This window comes from Chelonia mydas, chromosome 5 (assembly GCF_015237465.2).
Source record: "Chelonia mydas isolate rCheMyd1 chromosome 5, rCheMyd1.pri.v2, whole genome shotgun sequence".
Classification (NCBI taxonomy): Eukaryota; Metazoa; Chordata; order Testudines; family Cheloniidae; genus Chelonia; species Chelonia mydas.
The window spans coordinates 117,838,761-117,858,220 of record NC_051245.2 but is presented as its reverse complement, the minus strand read 5'-3'; the positions used below and the strand labels follow the sequence as shown (position 1 = coordinate 117,858,220).

The 19,460-nt window shown below is 44.1% G+C and overlaps 1 protein-coding gene across 1 annotated transcript in view; it reads left to right on the top strand.

Annotated features, from left to right (window-relative positions):
• Positions 1 to 3,990: 3,990 nt before the first annotated feature.
• SHOC1 (shortage in chiasmata 1) overlaps positions 3,991 to 19,460 on the top strand; it is a 145,998-nt gene continuing 130,528 nt past the window's right edge. The window contains exon 1 of the mRNA XM_043547362.1: positions 3,991 to 4,974. The gene's annotated coding sequence lies outside the window, so the exon portion shown is untranslated. The remainder of the gene's footprint in view (positions 4,975 to 19,460) is intronic.

Here is a 19,460-nt window from a genome sequence, read left to right as displayed (position 1 = left end):
GTGTACAATGCTTATTTTACATTTATTTTTATTACAAGTATTTGCACCGTAAAAAATAAAAGAAATAGTATTTTTCAATTCACCTAATACAAATACTGTAGTGCAGTTTGTTTATCATGAAAGCTGAACTTACAAGTGTAGAATTATGTACAAAAAAACCCTGCATTCAAAAATAAAACACTGTAAAACTTTAGAGCCTGTAAGTCCAATCACTCCCACTTCTTGTTCAGCCAATTGCTCAGACAAACAAGTTTGTTTACATTTGCAGAAAATAATGATGCCTGCTTCTTGTTTACAATGTCACCTGAAAGTGAGAACAGGTGTTCACATGACACTATTGTAGCTGGCGTCACAAGATAGTTACATGCCAGATGCGCTAAAGATTCATATGTCCCTTAATGCTTCAACCACCATTCTAGAAAACATGCATCCATGCTGATGACGGGTTCTGCTCGATAACAATCCAAAGCAGTGCACACTGACGCATGTTCATTTTCATCATCATGAGTCAGGTGCCATCAGCAGAAGGTTGATTTTTGTTTTTTGTTGGTTCCGGTTCTGTAAGTTTCCGCATCAGAATGTTGCTCTTTTAAGACTCCTGAAAGCATGCTCCACACCTCATCCCTCTCAGATTTGGAAGGCACTTCAGATTCTTAAACCTTGGTCCCAGTGCCATAGCTATCTTTAGAAATTTCACATTGGTATCTTCTTTGCATTTTGTCAGATTTGCAGTGAATGTGTTCTTAAAATGAACAACATGTGCTGGGTTATCATCCGAGACTGCTATAACATGAAATATATGGCAGAATGTGGGTAAAACAGAGCAAGAGACATATAATTCTCCCCCAAGGAGTTCAGTCACAAATTTAATTAACAATTTAATTAAATGAGCGTCATCGGCATGGAAGCTTGTCCTCTGGAACGATGGTCAAAGCATGAAGAGGCATATGACTCTTTAGTGCAGCTGACATGTAGATATCTTGTGATGCTGGCAAGAAAAGTGCCATGCGAACACCTGTTCTCACTTTCAGGTGACACTGTAATTAAGAAGTGTTAAGCATTATCTCCCATAAATGTAAACAAACTTGTTTCTCTTAGCAATTGGCTGAACAAGTAGTAGGACTGAGTGGCCCTGTAGGCTCTACAGTTTTACATTGTTTTGTTTTTGAGTGCAGTTATGTAAAAAAAAAAAAATTTGTAAGTTGCACTTTCATGAAAAGAGATTGCACTATGGTATTTGTATGAGATGAATTGAAAAATACTATTTCTTTTGTTTATCATTTTTACAGTGCAAATATTTGTAATCTAAGATATTACAGAGTGATCACTGTACACTTTGTATTCTGTGTTGTAATTGAAATCGATATATTTGAAAATGTAGAAAAACATCAAAAAATATTTAATACATTACAATTGGTATTCTATTGTTTCATTTTTTTAATCGCAATTAAATTTTTTGAGTTAATCGTGTGAGTTAACTGCTATTAATCAACAGCCCTAAAGCTGATTAAAATCAAAACTGCGGTGGAAGCCTAATAATGCGGGATCCACAATTTCTGCAGTATTGCAAATGAAGTAAGTCCTTGCTTATAACCTTCCATTTGTTGACCTTCCTTTGTAATTTCTGATCTTACCAATTGAACTTTAAGGCATTTTGTTTAAAGCAAACAGGTAGTTAGTTTTATTGTTTTCCCATGAAGTCAGGTTCAGCAACATAATGATTTATTCATCAAATGTTTGCATTTGGCACCAACTCTCACCTGAGCTACCGCATACTCGTTAATTATTATCAGATATCTTTGCTTTCCTTTGCAATCTTTAGTCTTCTTGTTTCAAGGCTGAATTTTTATTCATCTTTCTTTCCTTGATAAAGGAATATCTATGTGCCAATGTCTTAGTGCTCCATGGCAATAACTTATACAATCTTCACCTTAACGCAGAGGTTATTACTACTACTCAGGAAATTTGGCAATTCTGCTTGAAGATGCTCCAATGCCATAGGATCTTTTAATAAATAATCTCCTAACACATAACACATTCAGCACTGATACAATCTAACGCAAAATGTTCCTTAGGCACAGATGAAAAGCAAACAGAGAAATACTAGAGGTATGGGCAGTATTGCAAAACAAACAGTTAAATTAAACAGATGACAATTTTAAATCAGATAACACAATCATTTGTGTGGGAAACATAATCCTATGGTGGATAACCTGGATTTCTTTATATTGTGGCACCAGTTCAAAGAGTGTATTATGTCTAGTTGTTCAAGTAACACACCAGCCATGAGGCCACTGAAAGCTGCCACGGAGCAGAATTAAAACACCAAAAAGAATGGGCTGCATCTCTTCAGATTCATTCAGAGAGCGGAGCGTTATTTCAGAAGAACAGCTGTAGAAGCCAAAATCCTCTACAGATTAACTCAGACAAATAAAGCACGGGCAGCCACAGCGTGCAGTTCCTTACACTAACTCCACCACCTCCACTGAAGTGGATTGCCTGTGACAGGGGTCGGCAACCTATGGCATGCGGGGGCAGGGTGAAGAAGCTTGGTCCTGCTGGCAGCTACCCCCTCCCCCGCCTCTTCCCGCAGCATGCTGGGTTCCTGCCCCTCCTCCTCTCCCTCCCTGCAGCCGATCAGCTGATGGCCCTTGCGAGGGAGCGGGAGAAGCGGAGCTGCTGCTCCGGGAAGGAGGCAGAGAAGAGGTGGGGACGGGGCCTTAGGGAAGGGGGGTGGAATCAGGGCATATCCCCTCCAGTCCCCTGCCGTGAGCCGCTCTGGGCAGGGGGCTGGGAGCATCTCCAAGACCCTAGCCCATTCCCCCCAGCCCTCTGCCGTGACCCCTGCACCCCACCAAGACCCCAGCCTTGATTCCAGCACCCCCACACCCTGACTCCTGCACCCCCTCGTATGGCCCCAGCCCTCTGCCCTGACTCCTGCACCCCCCCACACCCCAGCCCCCTGCTCTGACCCCTGCATTCCCCCCCAGCCCCCTGCCCTGACCCCTGTACCTCCCCCCACATCCCAGCCCTCTGTCCTGACCCCTGCACCCCCCTCACACACTCCCAGCCCTCTGCCCTGATCCCAGCACCCCTCACACACACCCAGCCCTCTGCCCTGACCCCTGCACCCCCCACACACACCCCAGCCCTCTGCTCTGACCCCTGCACCCTCCCAAAACCCCAGCCTTGACTCCAGCACCCCCCACACATACCCAGCCCCAGCCACCCCATGCCCTGACTCTTGCACCCCCCACATTCTCACACCTACCCTGAGCACCAAACGGGAGCTCCTGCACCCCCCCCCCATTCCTACCTGAACCCCTCGCACCAAATGGGAGCTGCCCAGCTAAGCATTCCACACCCAAACCTCCTGCCCCAGCCCTGAGCCCCTCCCTCATTCTAGCTCCTGGCCAGACCCTACACCCCAACCCCCAGCCTGCTCCCTCAACCCCAGCCCTGTGCTCAGTGCACTGCCACCCTCAGCTCAGTGCAGAGAGAGGAAGAGAATGGGCTAGAACCAGGGAGAAGGTAGGTACCCACTCTATATAGGCAGGGCCGGGATCCCAGATTGGCAGCAGGCTGAGCGGGGCCGGCAGCTGGGACCCTGGCTGGCAGGAGCTGGGGGACGGAACCCCAGACCGGCAGCGGGCTGAGCCGCTCAGCCCATTGCCAGTCTGGGGTCCTGGCCACTGGCCCCACTCAGTCCGCCACCGGTCTGGGATTCTGGCTGCTGGCCCCTTGCCAGCCGGTGTCCAGGCAGCAGGCCCCGCTCAGACTGCTGCCGGCCTAGGTGAACGGAACCCCAGGCTGGCAGCGGGCTGAGCGGGCCGGCAGCGTAAGATCAGCATTTTAATTTATTTAATTTTAAATGAAGCTTCTTAAACCTTTTAAAAACCTTGTTTACTTTACATACAATAGTTTAGTTATATAATATAAAGACTTATAGAGAGAGACCTTCTAAAAAACGTTAAAATGTATTATTGGCACGTGAAACCTTAAATTAAAGTGAATAAATGAAGACTTGGCACACCACTTCTGAAAGGTTGCTGACCCCTGGTCTATGACATAATGGGAGCACCACCTGGGAATGACAGAGTAGTTCAGTGCCCAGAATCACTGAGGTCTTGTCCCCTTTACTGAGATTGTTTTTGTAAGGTGGACACTTATCCTCTAGAAAACTCAGACAACCAACACATTTCATATGGATCAGTGTGGTGGGGCGGCTGCCCCAAACTGATATGTAAGGGGTTAAAGCAACCCTGGGGAGGCTGCGCAGGACGCAGCCAATAAGGAAAAGGCTTGTAGTGCCAGCCAATTAGGGGAAGGTTTATTGGAGGAGTCAATCAGGGCCAGGCTGGCCCATATAAGAAGGGGCTGCTGAGCAAAGCGGGAGCACTCACTCCCTGGAGTTTGAGGGAGGAGGACTGGCTGCTTAGAGGGCTAGAGCACCAGGGACAGAGCAGAGTATGAGAAAGCTCCAGGCTGATGACTGCCAAACTGAGGCTCTGACACAAGGGCAGAGGAGGTGCTGGGGCTGTGGGGGAAGTAGCCCAAGGAAGGAGACGGTGGAGTTGGAGGAGAGGCAGTACTTGGCTGCTGGCTATAGGGTCCCTGGGTTGGGGGCTGGAGTAGTGAGCGGCCCTGGGCTCCCCCTTTCCTAATGGCCACTGAGGGTAGCGGCCAGTGCAACGACTGCAGTCTGCCACTGAGACGAGTGGCTAGAACCTGGACTGCAGATTGCCACTGAGGCAAGTGGCTGGACTGAGGACTGTTGGTCCCCTGGAAGGGGGGAAAAGAACGCAGTGGGGCACAGCTGGAGGGCTGTGTCCAGAAGAGGGCAACACGGTCCAGAGAGCAATGCAGGTCCTGGATGCGGAGACAGGAGTGATGACAGGTGAGACACCACCTGAGGAGGGTGCACTGGCAACCCCAAGATAATTCCCAGGATGGCCAGCAGGAGGTGCCACAGTGGTGAGTCGAATCCCGTCACAATCAGCAACCTGAATGTGTTATTTAAATCAAAGTGATGGGATATTGGGTACCCCTTTCTATACAATGAGATGACCACTAACACCTAGAATACAAATCATCCAATCAGCCCACGTCCATGCTGCAATGCTGACCAGGCTCCTCACTACAGAATGGAACAGATGGCACGCTGGACTGTAAAAATGCACAGGGTGAGACATCTGTATTATAACGGTCTATTCTTGGTTAGTGCATGGATGGGCTTTCTCACAGGATGGTGCAATATACCCCGTACAGGGAGAGGGGGGAGGAAACAGGTCATTTTTTTCCTCTGCCTTTAGCTCTTTTTGCAAATGAGCTTCTGGGTAAAAAAAAAAAAACATGAGCATTTTCCCTCACTAGTATGTAGCTAATCCAGTCTGGAATTTCTAAGTTGTTTCTTCTCAGGACAGTGTGCCAGGGCCAGATTCTTCTCTTACATCATAGTCAATCAGGAGTGAGCCTGTGGAAGTCAATGCAGATACAGTAGTGTCAAACTGGTGTTGGAGGACAATCAGGCCATGTAAATAGTCATTGAAAGGTACCATACTGATATAAGAGCTGCTTTGGGCCCCTGCGGCATCCAGGGTGACTAACGCATAGCCATCTCTGAGCACTCAGAGCTACATCAGCAGGGACGATTCATGACTCCCTTTGGCCAGGTGAGATCATTTTGGCCTTGGCTGACCTCAGAAATTGGTTCCATCTAAATCCTACCGTTGTTGGCAAAGGGTGTTTGGGAATAGCCATTGTTTATTTGCATAATCATCCCTATTTCTTTGCTAAGGAAGGAGGAAGCAACCTATTGCCTGTTCCATCTTTTCCTCACTCCTGGTGTTTGACATACATTGCAGCTCTGCAGAACAATTACCAAAAAAAGCCCGGTGTTAAATAATAAAGGGTGACTCAAATGCACAGAAGCTAGACAATGCAGACATAATTTCTTGACTAGCTTACATATGACCAGGCTGATGTCTTAAATGGACACTTCACTGAATTCAGCTGACCGTCAGAACTTACTCAGCATGTCTGGCAGCGTGAAGTGACTCACACTGCTGTCTGACATACTTTCCAGAATGATAGCTTAAATAAAAATGGTGACGAGCATGAGCAGTGGCAGCACAATCCAAGCAGTATCAGAAGATTTGAGAATACCAAAGGCCTCTGCTTTTAAGATAAACGTCTTTAGCAGGCACAGAAGAAGTAAGTATTTGTTAGATCTGTTAATTAATAGACCTAAGTTATTGTAGACCCAAACCCTGCAGTCTTTATTTAGGATCAAATCCCATTCCCACTGAAGTTAGTAGCAAAGCTCCCACAGTGTCAATTCAGTGCCTCAGCCCTCACTTGGGCAAGATTCCCATTGCTCAATGGGAGTTTCACCAGAATAAGGATGTCAGGATTTAGCTGCTAGTTACCAGCTTTTTAGTGAAGTAAGGCTAACATGCTTCTAAATTGCAGTATTAAGAATGAGAGTTCCTTCTAGGGATGAAAGTTACTACAGAAGAGCACTTTCCAGGAATTCACATTCCGAAATGGTTACAAATATTTCCATATGCTGAGCTGAATAGCTCCAATACTTCATTTTCCCCACTTTGTGCTGGTAGTCCTTATCAGCTAACTATCCATATAGAATGCTGGTATCCTGAATCTGACATTACTCATTCAGTTACTTGATTCTGTTGCAGAAAAGAGAACTACTGGTTTTGCTTCCTATGGAGAATTTAACCAAAGGTCAAGCAGACACGTGTGACACTTTAAGAGTCACATTTATCAGCAAAGCACATTTTTCTAGACACGTTATCTTCAGTTCCAACTGGTGGAGCCAAATCAGTGACAATCAATATTGACAGCAGTGCTATTGCCAGACTACTGTGTTCTAGTGAAAAATGATCATGAGTCACGTCTTCCCCAATATTTTCCCCCCGTATCGTTCATCAGCAGGCATGGTATGCAAAGACACTAAAATTTGACAAAAGGAGTACTTGTGGCACCTTAGAGACTAACCAGTTTATTTGAGCATGAGCTTTCGTGAGCTACAGCTCACTTAGTGAGCTGTAGCTCACGAAAGCTCATGCTCAAATAAACTGGTTAGTCTCTAAGGTGCCACAAGTACTCCTTTTCTTTTTACGAATACAGACTAACACGGCTGTTGCTCTGAAACCTAAAATTTGACAGTGGTCATTACAATTGTTAATTTCAGTCAAGCAAATGCTATCTATAAAAACAGCCTTGTTTAAAAAAAAAAAAAAAAGGCTGGCTATTGAAATGGTCAAGTAAAAGATATACACAACAGGGGTTTAATTCATAAATCCACACACGTGGGCTCTCACTTAGGAAAGGAGGAGCAAATTAGCCTAATGTCTTATTAGTTTGACCATTTAAATGCACATGCTTGAGTGCCTGTTTCACAATTAGCAATATATATTGTTCTATTACATTCTCCATAGGCTCAACAAAAAATTATTTTAACATTCAGTTTTCTGCTGAAGATTCTCTACAGAACAGGGAAAAAAAGGAAAGTGACAACTGCATTCTCTAAATTGCCTCCAATATCTCTGAAATTACAAGGCACCAGAAGGCCTTGGGCCTCCTTGCATTCAATTACCCCAGTGTAAATCCAGAGTAACACCAATGACTGAGTACAGAATTTGACTCATTCAGTGTAGAGTCAAAGACAAGTGCAACTCCACAGTAATATATTAACTCAGTGAATGGTTCCCAGTCCCAACACAGGTCTGTGACATATTCAGGTTCATTTAATGTGAACTGAACGTGCAACAGAATCCCCTTCATCAGGATGCCCAAGTGATGGCCTTTCACCCAAATAAAATGAATCTCTCAACTAAGAGCCCAGTCCTGCAAGTCCTGCCGAACATGGAATAGTCTGTCATTCAAGTGTGTGCTCCAATAAGGGGAGTACTTATTGGACTGCTCACACAACTGTGCACTACCTTGGTGAGTAGTGAGATGAATAGTCCCACTGAAGTAAACTGGACTCAGACACGTGTAAGAGTATACCAGCAGAATTTAAGGGTTTGCGCCTTCAGAAAAGATGCCATATTGGACCTAATTTTGAAACATTCTCAAATTACTTTGAGCCAGATTTTGCCTCTCCTCTGCCCTTCCCTCCCCCTTCCATCAAACTTGCATTGAATAGCACCTTTTTCAGCTCAATTACTTCACATCAAACCTGATAGCTCATTAAGGGCTCATCTGTGGTGGCTTTTTTAGTCAGACCTGAGTAAGGTACATCCCAGACACTATACAGGGAGATATTTCATCCCAGGAAGTTGCAAGTGTCCTTTTAGCTTGGGTTTTTTTCCTGCTTTTGTCCTTTTACATTAGATGTTATTTAACTAGATCTTCTTTTGTGTAAATGTAAAATACTGTTCTGTTAATCCCAGAACAAAATCAGTTTTGCACCATGATGTAATCGATCTGGCTGTGATGTAGATCATTTAGGTGTGTGCCATGTTAATTGTCTGGATGCTTTATGTGCTCCTAATGTGTTTGCAAGAACCAGATTGTTATAGCTGGCAAACTCAAGTCTCGATCCTCTCATTACAGAAAGGGCCACAATAATCTCACCAATCTGCCTGTGCGTCAGTACCGACTTTAGCATTCCAATCTCCTTGTACAATCAGGATATCTTTCTTGTGTACCTTATCGATGATGTCTCGAAGCTGATTGTAAAAATTTTCAATTTGCTCGTCAGTCTGTTGTGGGGTGTAGACTTGTATCACTGTGATATTAAACAGTACTGCCTTTAGACGGATGGAAATAAGCCTGCTGGACATTGGGCGGCCTCCTAATACTGAATTCTTGATATCTTTATGCAGAAGAAATCCTATGCCGTTGATATGTTTGTCCTCTCCACTGTAATAGAGTACATGGCCTTCTTCCGTTAGTACCTCTCCAAAGTTCTTCCATCTGATTCCTAGGAGGAGCCAGGTGTATTGTTCCATTTCGTACGTAAGTTCTTTCAACCTCCCTATTTGTCTCAGTGTCCTCACGTTCCATGTGGCTATGGTGATGTTATCTCTTCCACAGATCCTCTTTGTTGGGGTTACACCAGTAGTCTACTTGTCGCATCTGCCCTGGTGGGAAACGGATGGTGTCGTCATTATTAACTCAGGCTGCGATCAATCTGGTATGGACGTCGTTGACTTGCTCATCATATGGTGTCTTGGGCAAATTTCTAACCTTGCGGAGCGCATCCCTCTCCAGGCAGCCCCCTTTTAGTCGCCACTTCTGACATGCAGGAGGAGCAGTGGGCCTATTCTTTCCCTGGATCTACAGGGGACAGATTTCGTTCTGGGATTAACAGAGCTAAAACAAGGAGCTTCCCCGATGCTGATATTGGAAGTGATCACGACCTTGTGATGCAAAATTTTTGGCTGCGGCTAAGGAAAATCGTCAGGCCAAAGTTCACCAGAACCAAGTTTGGACTTAGAAAGACTCAGAGACCAAAACACTGCAGTCATTCCAAGCAATGATCGGCGTAAAATCTGCCCTGCTGCTTGCTCTAGAGGAAGACATCGAAACAATGACCAACAATTTCAACGCTGTAATGAATGAGGCAGCAATGCACATCCTTGGGAAACATCATAAGACAACAAAACCATGGGTCACAAATGAAATACTACAAATGTGTGACATTAGAAGAGACCTTAAGAGAGATAAGAACAGCACTGAGGGAGCTGATAAATACAGATCAAGAAAGGAATGAAGGTGGCCAAGGAGATATGGATTGAAAAAACAATGCTTTAAAATTGAAGAGTGTATCAATAATAAAAATAGCAAACAAGCCTTCCAGGTTGTAAAAGATCTGACGAAGGAAAGATGGACCAAAGCTAAAGCAATTCAAGACAAAGGAGGGAACTGTCTTACAAAAGAAAGGGACATCATCAATAGGTGGACAAACTACTGCTCTGATCTATACAACCACCAGACAAATGGAGATCCTAGTTTCTTAGACAGCCCAGATTCAACAGAGGAGAATGACAACTTTGCAATACTACATGAAGTGGAGACAGCTGTGAAATCACTCAAGAAGGGAAAGGCTACACATAGTGACAACATCCCAGCTGAACTGATGAAATTCGGAGGAGAAATAGTAATAGATGTAATCACCAAGATCTGCAACAAGATCTGGCAGACTGGTGAGTGGCCCTCCACATGGACACAATCACTAATCATCACTCTCCCAAAGAAAGGCAACCTTCACTTGTGTCAATTACCGGACCATAAGCTTAATTAGCCATCCCAGCAAATTGATGTTGAAAGTCTTATTGAACACATTGAAGCCACGAGCAGAGAATATCATTGCTGAAGAACAGGATGGCTTTCGTGCTGGAAAAAGTACCACAGAACAGATTTTCAACCTTTGTGTTCTATGTCAGAAGTACTTACAACACCAGCAGGAAATCTACCATGCCTTTGTGGACTTCAAGAAGGCGTTTGACAGCGTATGGCATGAAGCTCCCTGGGCAACCATGAAGAAGTACAACGTTGGTCGTAAGCCTATTCTTACCATTAAACAACTGTATGCCAAGGCCAGCAGTGCAGTTCTCGTCAATGGCACAATAGGAAAGTGGTTTTGCACCACGGTTGGAGTCCAGCAAGGCTGCCTTCTTTTGCCCACACTGTTCAACATCTACTTGGAGCACATAATGACTGATGCCCCAGAAGATCACATATGCACAGTCTGTATTCGGGGGCAAACAATCTCAAATCTTCGGTTTGCTGATGACATTGATGGCCTGGCAGGCAGCAAAGATGAACATGCCAACCTTGTGAAACAATTGGATGAAACCTCTGCAAAATATGGCATGGAAATCAGTGCAGAGAAAACCAAGCTGATGACAAACAAACATGATGGGATCAACTCACATATCACTGTCAGTGGACAAGAGCTGGAGACAGGGAAACAGTTCAAGTATTTGGGGGCAATCATCACTGATGAAGGATCCAAGGCAGAAATTCGGCAAGAACTGTGCAAACAGCAGCAGTGACAAAGCTAAAGCCAATCTGGAGGAATAAGAACATCTCCCTGGAATCCAAACTGAAACTGTTGCATGCATTGGTCATCTCCATTTTTCTGTATGTGTGCGACACATGGACCCTTATGGCAGAACTTGAACAGAAAATACAGGTAGTAGAAATGAGATACTTATGTAAAATCCTGAGCATCTTCTACTTTGACCACATCACTAATGAAGAGGTCCACAACATCACCACCCAATGCGCTGGGTCATATGAAGATCTCCTGACGACCATGAAGAAGCGCAAGCTGAAGTGATACGGCCATGTAACAAGATCTGGCCTATCCAAGATCATCCTCCAAGGGACAGTACAGGGGAAGAGAAGAGGCAGACAGAAGAAGAGATGGATTGACAACATAAAAGAGTGGACAGAAATGGACTTCGGAGACTCAAGCACTGACACACAATGGTCGGGGTGGAGACAATTGGTTGATTGCTCATCAGTGATGGTGCCCCAACGACCAATGCAGTTTTGGGAGTGATGATGATGACAATGAAGCTACTGTTACTGACTCTTAAAATCAACACATGAATATGTTCTAGCTATTTACTATACCCTATCTAGTATAAGACAATCATTTGCCACAACAACATTACTTGGTCTTGCTATGGGTATCTGAGACACAGAGTGCATGGAACATGTTTTTTTTAACTTAAAAAGTAATACCAGTTGTCTAATAAGCTCAGCATGTACTTCCCAGGCCCACGTGCATATTTTATAACTGTTTTGGTTTGATAAAATAGATTTTCCCCCCCACATACACACTCCTTCTTGCCCTAGTTTTATTTTTCAAAGTAAACACAATGAAGTTAACAGTTGGCAGCTGGGATCTTCCTTGCCACAAAGTAACAAGAAGAAAAAAGCTGCAGATGTGGGTTTGCGGTGAGAAGAGAAGCTACGGCTGTGAAGTGAAGCTGGAGAGTTACTAACTTTTTTCTTTCTTTATAGACATTCACAAAGAAAGCAAGAGAAGCGATCAAAAATCAAGTCTGTTGTACAGGTCCTGACTCACAAAGCATGCCTGTGGAAGGTAAGGGGATGAGGGAAAAATAATGTCATTCAAATCAGTATGAGTAAGGTGGCAGTGGGGGCTGCCCTCTGTGGTAATCAGTTCCACACTCCGACCCCGTTGTTGCCTTGATGCAGGAATTCACCCAGAAATCATTCCAACCCCTTCCTCACTATCAGCAAACAGTGTCGCCTGGAATCCAACAGTCACTGATCAGGGGCCGCCTCCTCTTAGGCTTTGCTGATTCCCATGTGTGGGGCAGGCTCACAGGGACACACGCTCTGACTGCTCTCTGGATCTGTCTTACTGCCTGAGCACAGACCCCAAGCCCGCAGTGCCTCTGTAGCAACACATGCCCTGTCCTAAAGCCTGCAGTCCCTTTTCCAAAATGGCAATCCCATTCTCCCTAATTGGAGTGAGCAGAGCTGGCAACATGTAGTAGGGGCAAGATTTAAAGCCAGTTCCCCATCTGCTCATGCCCCAGCCAAAGCAGATCTCTGGGGGCCTGGCCAGTCTTCCTCGAGCTGCTGATCTGTGGAGGGTACACTCCACACACACTTCACAACAGTAGCTACAAAAATATTATTGGCCAGTTTGGCACAGCTATTATCCATAGTCCTGATCCTGCAAACACTTTTGCATACTCAGTGACAGTGCTCCCTTTGCACACGTCACACCAGCCCCACACTAACCCTGGACCATTCTTATCAGTCCGCTAGTGCTTTCCAGACATGAAACTGTCATTTCATAAGAAGGTCAAGTCATCCCACATACTACAGGCTTTGTGTGCCATTTCCCTGCAGGAATATAACAGTTGAGGTTACTACTCTTAAATGTGGTGGCATGCTAATGTAACAATGTCTGTCAGTCTTCAATTGCAACTCTGGGCCCACTTAGTTAAAATTAGCTGTGACGCTCTGTACCTCAGTGGAACACCCAGCACCTCCATGTTCACCCTTGTAAGTTTGTCATGACAGGTGTCTTCGGAAGGCTCATGATGCACTGAGCATTGTTGTTACAGTAATGTTATAGTAAGGCTATAATTTCATGTATGTAGTTATGAGGCTGAAAATGTATCCTCACGGCTTAAAATAAGCCCAGGCAAAAACTCTCCAAGAACAGAGGCAGTTCACACCTCATTAGGTCATGTATGGGACAAACCCAGCCCAGCCTCACAGGAACAACGGATGCTGGCCTCAACAGCAACAAAAGAATCTGTTGGACTTTCCAGGGAGTCACCCCCCTTCCTTTGGTCAGTTTGGAACTGCGATGAGGTAATGCTCACCTGACTCTGAATGCGGGGCGGGGCAAAGCCAAGAGGGAGGGAAGAAACATGATAAAAGAACATGATTTGCCCTGCTCTTCCTCTCTCTTCCACCTACATCTACAGACACCACACCAAGCAACTGAAGCGCTGATCAAAGGGGAGAGCCTGGCTGAAGAGCAACCAGCCAGCCTGTGGTGAGAAGCATCTACGTTTGTAAGGGCACTGAAAGTGTTAAGATCAGCTTCGAATGCATTTTGCTTTTATTTCATTTGAACAAATCTGACTTATGCTTTGACTTACAATCACTTAAAATTTATCTTCGTAGTTAATAAATCTGTCTGTTCTACCTGAAGCAGTGCGTTTGGTTTTAAGTGTGTATGAGTCTCCCCTTGGGATAACAAACCTGGTACATATCTATTTCTTAAACTGACAAACTCATATAAGCTTGCAGCATCCAGCGGGCATAACTGGACACTGCAAGACGGAGGTTCCTAGGGTTGTGTCTGGCACTGGAGATATTGGCTAGTGTTATTCAGTTGCACAATCCAAGGAGCAGCTTACATGCTAGAGGCTGTGCAAGAACAGCCCAGGAGTAGGGGTTCTCACAGCAGAGCAGGGTAAGAGTGGCTTCCAGAGTCAAGGATTGGAGTGACCTAGCAGATCACCGGTCCGGATAACACCAGAGGGGAACATCACAGTAGCCCAATGAGAGTTTTGCCCAAGAAAAGACTGCAGGACCAGAAAATTTATTCACCTTCAGAGACACATGCAGAAATTGAAGTAAATGAAGTAGAAGGAAGAAAGGATGAGGAAGTTACAAACAAGTTACAGTATGGGGACCCAGCTTCATGACCCAGATATGATGACAGTGAGCGGCAAATTCTCGTGGAACATGGACCCGAACGAGTTCATGAATTTCCCTTCCCTAAGGATGGAAATTAAAGAAAATTCTCTGCTCAGCATTACAAGAGGAAACTCATTAATGGGGAAGAAATTCATCGAAACTGGCTACAATATTCAGTGTCGAAGGACTCTGTGTTTTGCTTTTGCTGCAAGTTGTTTAGAAATCAAGCAATTTGTACATCGCTTACTGAAAATGATTTGAAGGACTGCAAAAACATATCTTCAATTCTCTCTTCACAGGAAAGAAGTGCAGAACATTTGGAATGTTTTCAAAATTTGAAAACTTGAATTATGATTGAAAAAAGGAAAAACGATTGAAGAAAATTTACATGTGATCAAGGAAAAAAGAATATTGGCAAGAAATATTAGAGCGTCTGATTGCTTTAGTGAGAGTTCTCAGTGAGCAAAATTTAGCATTCCGCAGCCACGGTAGAAATATTATACACTCCAGGTAATGGAAACTTTTTAAAATTTGTTGAATACCTAGCTTTGTTTGATCCAGTCATGAAGGAGCATCTACATAAAATTACTGATCATGAAACACAGGTTCATTACTTAGGAAAAAATATGCAGAATGAACTGATTCAAATCCTAGCAAATGCCATGAAAAAGAAAACTGTAGAAGCTGCCCATTCTGAAAAATAGTTTTCAATAATACTGGACTGTACACCAGATGTTCGTCATTGAACAAATGACGATGAACATTCGTTTTGTGGATATGGAAGTCCACAGATGAAGATAATGTTGAAGTGCTCATAAAAGGAACATTTTTGGGTTTTGTACCACTGAAGGAGACGACTGGAGAATTTATGACTGAAACTATTCTACAAGAGTTTGAAACAATGTCATTATCTGTTGAAAACAAGGCTATGATAATGGGAGTAGTATGAAGGGTAAAGACAATGGTGTGCAAAGGAGAATGATGGAAATCAATCCTAGGGCCTTTTTTGTTCCTTGAAGTGCGCATTCTCTGAATTTGGCTGTCAATGATGCTGTTTGGAGGCAAGCAGTTTCTTTGACCTGGTGCAACTTGTTTATGTGTTTTTTCCTCAGGCTCAACATGCCATTGGGAGATTGACTCACCATGTGAATTCTCTAACTGTGAAACCACTTAGTCAGACAAGATGGGAGAGTCGCATTGATGCTTTGAAGCCTCTTCACTATGAACTTGGAAACATTTATGATGCCCTAATTGAAATTCCTGATGATACGACCTTTACTGGATCATCTGGCAATATGGCACGTTCAGATGCAGAAGCTCTTGCAAATGGCCTTTCCAAGTTCAAATTTGTGACTTCACTCATTTTGTGGTATAATATCCTTTTCGAGATTAACCTCACTAGAAAGCAGCTTCAGGAAAAGAACTTTAAAATACATTCTGCTATTCAAAAAGTGCAGCAAACTAAAAATATTCTGGAGGAATTCAGAAGTGATGAAGGGTTCAAAAGAACACCGGTAGATTCTCTCGAGCTTGCTGAAGAAATAGACTTTCCGACAGAATTTGAATCAGAGCCAGTTCACATTTGGCAAAAGAAACAGCAGTTTTCGTATGAAGGACGAGACACACCCATTCAGAACCCAAAACAAAGTTTCAAAGTGAATTTCTACTTCGCAGTCCTTGATACTGCTATTCACTTGGTTGACAAAAGATTTCAACAGATGCAGCAGCTAGAGTCAGTATTTGGCTTTATATATTATATCCACAGCTTGCAAAAGAAAACAGCAAAACAGATAAGAGAATTTTGTATAAAACTGGAGTTGGCATTGACTCATGAAAATTCAAAAAAACATTGATGCTACAGATTTGTGTAGTGAGCTTCAGGTTTTCTCAAGACGACTTAAGAAACATTCCACTCCTGAAGAAGTACTGAAGTTTGTTTGTGAAAATAAACTCAGACAGTTTTCCAAACATTTTTATAGCTCTATGCATTCTTTTAACTTTGCCAGTTTCTGTAGCGAGTGGGGAACGTAGCTTCTCAAAGTTAAAATTGATAAAAACATATCTGCGTTCAACAATGGTCCAAGAGAGACTTGTTCGACTTGCCACAATGTCAATAGAGCATGAAATAGCTGGAAAACTGGATCTAGAAGAACTAGTGACTGAATTTTCAAAACTTAAAGCAAGAAAAGTCATATTTTAAGAGTACAGAGTGTTTGTTTGTTTTTTTTATTCGGAGTGTTTTGTAAATACAGGTTAAAGTTCATTGAAGAGTTTTCTTTCTTTCTATATTGGATGTGGTGGTAATGACACTTAAAGCAGGATAGCATAATGGATGATTTTGGATTTGTAGTAATAAAAATTAACATTTTTAATGCATTTTTATTTGAAATCGGACTGAAATATCATCTAGCTGTTGTGTACAAATCTATTCTGAAAATGTTGTCTCTATTTTATCTGATCTCAGAAACATTGGTTGGACAGACAGGTGTACGGACAAACTGAATATTAAGCCTGTTTAAAAAACAAAACAAAACCCCACTTAAACATTAAAAGGAAAAAAGGGGCAAAATATTTCCCAGTTTACCAAAAACCTCAGCCTAGATTTGCCCTTGGGGCTTGGGGGTGCCGACTGCATGGTTCGGCTAGGGCACCAGTTGCTGGCAGCTAGTCTAGGGCCGCCCCTGTGAGTTGGGCATTCAGCAGCTGTTTTGGTAAACTTACATCAGGCATGCGCACACGATTCCCGCTCCACCTCAGCTGTTGCTGGATAATCAGGGCCTCAGCACCAAAAATGTAGGCCTCTGTGAGGACACTAACATCAGTGCGATGATCCTCCCACTTTATGTTGAGGATCTTCTGAAGAAAGTGCTGGTGCTGGCATTTTAGGTGTTTTCTATAGGTCACTCAAGTCTCACAGCCATAGAGGAGAGTTGGGATTACCTCTGCTTTATAAACTAAAAGTCTAGTGCGTGTTCTGATGTTGTGATTGTTGAACACACACCTGGCAAGACAGTCTGCCAAAGGCAAGGCTGGAACAGCGGATTCTGTGCTGAATCTCAACGTCCATGTCTGCCCTCTGAGAGATGGCTGCCAAGATAGGCAAAGTATTCTACACTTTCCAGTTCTTTGTTGTCGATTGTAGATCTTCCTTGCTGGGTCTGACGATTGACTGGGGACTGACTGGTGGAGAGATTTTGTTTTGATGACGTTCAGAGTTAGCCCTAGGCTTTTGTAAGCTTCAGAGAAGCAGTTAAGGGCTGTTCATAGATCCTCCTTTGAGTGTGCCCACTACAGCACAATCATCCGCATACTGGAGTTCAGTTATTGTTGCCGATATTACTTTAGTTATGGCACAGAGACGGGAAAGGTTGAAGAGGTTGCTGTCAATTTGATATTAGATGCCAATGTCCTGTGGTAGATGGTCTTGGGTTAATATTTTCATAGCTGCTGAGATGGAGGAAAGGGTGGGTGCCAGTACACAGCCTTGTTTTACACCAGTTCGGATGACAAAGGGCTCAGAGGTAGAGCCACTGCACAGGATGGAGGCAGTCATCTGGTCGTGGAGGAGTCTTACATTGGTGATAAATTTGCTTGAGCAGCCAAACTTTGGCATGATTTTCCACAGAGCCTCACGGTTGACAAAGTCAAAGGCTTTGGTCAGATCGATAAAGGCCATATACAGCTCCTGGTGGTGTTCTTGACATTTTTCCTGGATCTGGCTGGCTGTGAAAATCATGTCGGTAGTGCCTCGTGATGGTCTGAAGCCACACTGCGGCCATGGAATTATTTCCTCTGCAAGAGGCAGCAGGCAATTCAGTAAGATTCTAGCAAGAATCTTCCCAGTGATGGAGAGGAGGGCAATGCCTCAATAGTTGTCAGTCAGCCCTGTCTCCCTTTTTGAAAATGGTGATGTTACGTAATGCTAAGTCAGCAGGGATTTCTTCGGTGCACCAGATTTTGAGGAGCTACAAGTGAAGCTTGTTAGTCAGTGTTTCTCCCCCCAGTTTCAGTACTTCAGCTGGTATACCATCAGGACCTGGTGCTTTATTGTTCTTTGTTTGTTTAATTGTTTTGCAGACCTCCTCAGGTTTTGATGGGTTGGCAAGAGTTTCCCAGATTTGGTGCTGAGGGATGGAGACACTGGTGTCGTCAGTGACAGTCGATTCTCAATTTAGAAGCTTTTGGTAGTGTTCCTTCCAGCGCTCTTTGATGGATTCATTATCTTTAAGATGGGTACTACCACCTTCAGATCTCAGAGGTGTGAGGCCACACGAGCTTGGTCCATACAGTGTCTTTTTCTCTCCAAATAAACAATTTTTTTTCTTCTTATAGAGTATGAGAAGAGCAACCAATACTTAAAAGGGGCAACAGAGTATATATGTAGTGTGACAATGTTCCTCCTCTACCTTGGTGGGTCTTGCGCTTATTGGCGGATTTGCTCACCTTGGAGCTTCACAACAGCCTTCAGTTTGGCCACCATCCAGGTCAACTCCTCCTGTGTCTGACCAGGAGTTGGGAGGTTTCGGGGGAAGCTGGGCCTGCCCTCTACTCCGGGTTCCAGCCCAGCGCCCTGTGGAATGCAGCTGTCTAGAGTGCCTCCTGGAACAGCTGTGCGACAGCTACAACTCCCTGGGCTACTTCCCCATGGCCTCCTCCCAACACCTTCTTTATCCTCACCATAGGACCTTCCTCCTGGTGTCTGATAATGCTTATACTCCTCAGTCCTCCAATGTGTTCTCACTCTCAGCTCCTAGCGCCTCTTGCTCCCAGCTCCTTACACGCGCACCACAAACTGAAGTGAGCTCCTTTTTAAACCCAGGTGCCCTGATTAGCCTGCCTTAATTGATTCTAGCAGCTTCTTGATTGGCTGCAGGTGTTCTAACCAGCCTGTCTGTCTTGTCTCCAGAAGGTTCCTGATTGTTCTGGAACCTTCCCTGTTACCTTACCCAGGGAAAAGGGACCTACTTAACCTGGGGCTAATATATCTGCCTTCTATTACTCTTCTGTAGCCATCTGGCCCGACCCTGTCACAGTAGATTATGCCCACAATATTTGGGGTGAGGAGGGGGTAGAAGGACAGGTTGCATGCACAAAAACCTTTCAAGAACAGGAGTGTTTTCAGGATTTTATTAAAAGCATGATTTTCAAAATTAAGTTGAATATTTGTAAGTCCCTCCTGAAAACCCACCTGATCTGCTGCCTTCAGTGAATCTACATGACCTCTTCAAGGCATTGCCAAGTATTATGCTGACCATTCTACTTATATGTTCTTCTTCTGCTTA